Below are 4,943 nucleotides of genomic sequence, written 5' to 3' on the forward strand. Positions count from 1 at the left end.
TCTGGGCCCTACCATCTGCTGGGGAGGACGCCCAGAGATTCTGATCCCAAGGCAGCAGCCTTACAAAGGGATTTTAGCCCAGGGCTTCTGCCAGACACACAGGCACGAGAAGTCAGGCCCCACCGGACACTGCAGGGTGCAGAATTCAGAGCCAAGAGACCAAGTGCCCCCGAGGAGGAAAGCAAACATTTTCTGAAGACAGTGGGACCTGCTGTTCCTGGTAGGTACCCATGAACAAAACGATAACAAAAATAAAGTATCATTAAAAGAACATACTTAGCACAATTGTTCCCTTCAGCAGGCTGTAGTTCCTGTAACTCTGGGAACAGCTTCGCGCCCTGCCTAGCAGCTCCCACGCAAGGTGCAATCTGTCTCACAGAAGAGCGTGAGTCAGCCCGCAGCAGGGAGGGGGCGCAGCCTCCGCCGCGCCCCCCACCGTAGCTCGGCAGCTCAGCTGGAGTCTCGGCTTTTCACCCAAAGGACAGGTCGCTCCTCTCTGTTTTAAGAGCAGGAGTAGCTCAGAGGGACGTGGCCTGTCTCAGAAGCGACCGCCCAGTTCGGAGCAGGAAAGATGCCCACCCAAAACACAAACCTCTGCGCACACCTTTGAGCCCTGTATCTGTTGGTCTTCAATATCTGTCATGTCTTCGATATGCCCAGCTATAGGTCGGACTTCGCAGGACTTCTGATGTGCAATGCAGGCGTGCGTGCGTGCGTGCGTGCGTGTGTGCGTATGTGTGCGTGCATTCATTCATTCATTCATTCATTCACTGACGCTTCCGGAGCGCTGTCGGGTGTTTGGAAACTTCGGCTGTCAGGGCTGACCACGGCGCCCTCCTGGGTCGGCCCCTTGGCCACCAGCTTCCCGTCCCACAGCAGCACTGGAGGAGTCCCTGGTGAAGAGGCTGGCTGAGCACGGGCCTGTCGGCCCTGGCTGGCTGAGCTCTGCCTCCTCCAGCCACTGCCCGCTGAGTTACCCTCCCTCCCGAGAGGCTCTGCCCAGTGCCCAGCTGTGAGTGAGGGGCCAGGAGCGCAGAGCCTGGCAGAGCTGGACGGGCTTCTTCCCGTGGCCCGCCAGCACTCACCCCGGACACGGGCCGGTTCCAGGTCCGAGGGCCAGCCCCCCTCGCTTCCCCTCGCTGCTGTGGGATGGTTCCTATGTCCAACCAAGAAGCCACCCTCCTCCCAATCCTGCCCGCATCCCGAACTGTCCCCGAGCCCCACGCCCTCGGCGTCCACTGGGGGCGGCCTCTGCCCACAGAGGGTTCGTGGGCTGTCCCCGTGCCGTCCCCTCTGCCCAGCTCCGCCTGCCTGTCCACCTGATGCTCTCCCCCACCTTCACGGGAAGCCCCTTGGCGATGCCAGCTCTGACTTCCATTAACCCCCGTCCTCAGTCTGCTCTGCTGCTTCCCCTAAGCACCCACAAAGGTGCGTCTATTCCAGCAAAGGTGACCGTCACGAAACTGCCCTGAAACGCTGCTGTCCGCACCGGGAAGGAAGCAACGGCCCCCTCCGGATTCCGGGTGGCACCTGGGCTGGCTGCGGATGACAACCCTCTTCTTAAACTCCGACCGCTCGCAAACGCAGCTCCTCACGGCCCATTTCCTACCCACCCGGCTCGAAGCCTTCTGTCTGGCTCTGTCTGGCGTGCCTCTTCTCTGCTTAAAATCCAAAAATGAGGCCACACAGCGCGGCAGCTATGACCACAGACCCGAAGCTGGGTCGCCTGGTCTCAAGTCCCATCGTCATCACCACCTGGGTCCCCCTGAGCAAGTGACTTAACTTCTCCGGGCCTTGGTCTGTTCGTCTGCAAAAGGCAGACACTAGAAGCATCTGTCACTTAAGGGCTGCTCGAAGGCCAGATGAGGTTGACGCCAGAACAGCACCTGGCACGGGGCGGTGCTCCGTTAAGTGCCACCACTTAAAATCCGAGCTCCTTAGATGGCCCAACGTGTCCTCACTATCTGCTCCGCTGACTCCCGGTCTCGTCCCTCACACCCCCGGCCAGCAGGCCGCTTCAGACACACCCAGCCAAGGGCGGTCTCCGATGTCCCTGTGTCCCCGTCCCCATCTCCACCTCCCTCCCCACGCCCGCCTCGATTTGGACTCTTCTTCTGCCTGGAAGTCCTTCCCCACTAGCTCTCGCCCGACCGTCCATCACCCTGCTCGCCCCGGCCCACGCTGGGCTCAGCAGCCTCTCCCTGCGTCCCTACGGCCGCCTGGTCCCCACATCCCTCGTGGCACTTCCAAAGCCACGTCCTAACCGCCCGTCTTCCACTAGCCTAGAAAACACGGTGTCTGCTCAGCAAGCCGCACAGCGCTCACCCCTGCTCTGTGCTCGGTAAACATTGGACGAAAGAACAAATGTCTAAGCTGTGTGACAAATGAGCCACATCCCCAGCTCCCCGGCTGTGCCAGACACAATCCGGGTTTGGACTCAGCTCTCGGTGGAAAGAGGAAGGCTCTTCTCCTACCTCTCCCGAGGACATTCAATTCCCAGGTGGACGGCCGGAGGAAAGGGGCGCCGGCCGAGCCTCGGCCACCAAGACGGGCAACAAAGGATGGACCTGACCCTCGTCTGCAAAACTGCGGTGTCCCACAGCGCACGGGACCCGAAGCATTAAGGGCAGGACCCCTGCACCCCGGGGCGGCATCGGACACCGGGCCGTCCGCGGACCGGCCACACAGCCTTCTTGCCTCTGTGGGCCTCAGTTTCCTCACCCGTAAAACGAGGGGCTTGACCTTTATGGTCTCTAAGGATTCTTCCAACCCTGGAAATGTCTGAGTCTGTTCAAATGCTCTGACACAACTCGGCCACGGCACGCCTCCACACCGGCCAACGGGACCGTGCGCTGTCACCTGGCCGGTTCCTGACTCCCGACGTCCATCCGAGGGGACTCACCCTCCCCTGGACCAGTGAAACAGGCCCACTCCCTGTTCCTCCATTAGCTGGCTGCTCTCCCCCACGTGCCTTCTCTCCGTCCTCTGCCTTTCCAGGAGCCACGTCAAGTCTCAGCTCTGTCATGCAACTTTCCGTAGCCATCCCGAGCCCCGGGGCCCTGGACCGTCCCCGTGTGCCCGCACGGACGGTCTGTGTGCGTGGCCTCTACCACCCTCACTGCCTCAGACCCCGCCTGCATGCCCACATGTCAGCACCGTCTCGTTAGAAACGCGGGCTTCTCCCTGGTGCACCGAGGCCCCTTCCCCTGAGCCGGCCGCATATTCTGAACTCTCCTCTCCCTCCTGCCTCCCCGCCTGGCCCCCATAAACCCGGGGCCCCATCACTGATACCACCGAAAAGTCAGAGCTGAAAGGAGATGCGAAGAAGGATCTACGGACTGGCCCCTCCCCGCTCCTCCCTCCCTCCTCCGCCTGCAGGAGCCCTGAGCCTTCTGTCACGTGCGGTGCGGTCGTGGTCATAACCACACTCGCCCGCATCAGCAAGGCCGCCCCCGGCCCTCAACGCATTTGCCCTGGGCCTTGCCTCTGCCGGCACCGGGACTGCCAGCGCCCTGCCTCCAACGCCCCTCAGCTACACTCATTCCCGGGCCACTACTTCCATGGACTTCTACGGACAGACGGATGAAGGCAAGTGTCCCAGGCAAAGAGGGACGGGAGCCAGGCGAGGTGGCAGGAAAGGGCCATGACAGGAGGACGGGCAGAGCGCCAAACCCCAAAGGTCACAGCAAGTGCTGGGGAGAGATAACAGGACCCATTTAGAAACCTGTCTCCACCTTTCTGAGCACCGTTTCCAGCCCGGGGATTTCTCAGTGTCATGTCAAGGTCAAGTGCTGGGATAAGCGCTGAGAGCAGCACTTCCTCCCCCCCATACACGAGATGGTGCTAGATACAGATTTCTTTTGGCCAAAGTCAGTTTAGTGATTTTGAGCAGCCCTCCCCACAAACGGGCTGGGCACCGTTGGTGTCTAAGTCAGTTCTCGGGAACTCAAAAGGCATTTCCCCATACAAGTATTTTTATAAAAGGTGGCTGGGTTCCAAAACCACCTGCGAAAGCTTATTTCCACCCAAAATGCAGCTGCAACGGTGCACATCTGCAAAAAGGAAAATCATTCAGCGGAGGGGGGGCCATGAGAGCGAGATAAGGAATGGACACGAGGAAATGACTCCAAAGGACGCGTGGGGTTAGACGCAGGGTTCCTCAGTGGACTGCCATGACTGGCTTCCACGGCACGAACGTTCCTTAACTGCCCTTCTGCCTTGCAGGTCTCAGCTCGCAGCCCATCGCCGAGTGCGTCTGCTCACTGGGCTCCAGAGCCGGAGCAGAAAGCGGGCTCCGCCAAGGGTGGGGAAGGGGCGTCTGGAGGCCTGGGTGGTCCGCGGCCGCAGCTGTCTGGTACCCACCGCCGCAGGCCCAGAACGCTCCTTCACACGGACGCGCTGGTGGGAACACCTGTCACTTATCAGTGACAACAAGAATCCTGTTGTGTCGTCTTCTGGCCCTGGAGCATGACTCAGCTAGAAGGAGAGAGACAGCGAGGGGAGAGGGGGAGAGGGGGAGGGGAGGGAAGCGTCCAGACCGAAGGAGTTTTCCCTACGGTATCTGGGCAAGAAAAGGAGCGTGACTCAGCTAGAAGGAGAGAGACAGCGAGGGGAAAGGGGGAGAGGGGGAGGGGAGGGAAGCGTCCAGACCAGCAGAGACCGGACGGGGGACGGGAGCAGGTGCCCCCTCACGGGAGACAGAGGCTGTGGCCGGGACACACTACAGCGACACCACCAGCCTCCTGCTCTCAGGCTGCACCTTGACCAGGGTGCTTCGCACGCCCGCGGTGACACAGGTGTGCCCATGTGGCTGGGCTGGGGACCTGGGTTACACTGGTCTCGACTGGTCAGGAGGGTCTTTACTTTAAACCTGTCACTTAATGAAGTCAGAAAAGGCCCGGCTCTCGTCGAAGGGTCTTCCCTTGGCGTCTCGAGAGGGTGAG

This window comes from Pteropus alecto, unplaced genomic scaffold (genome assembly GCF_000325575.1).
Source record: "Pteropus alecto unplaced genomic scaffold, ASM32557v1 scaffold101, whole genome shotgun sequence".
NCBI classification, from domain to species: Eukaryota; Metazoa; Chordata; class Mammalia; order Chiroptera; family Pteropodidae; genus Pteropus; species Pteropus alecto.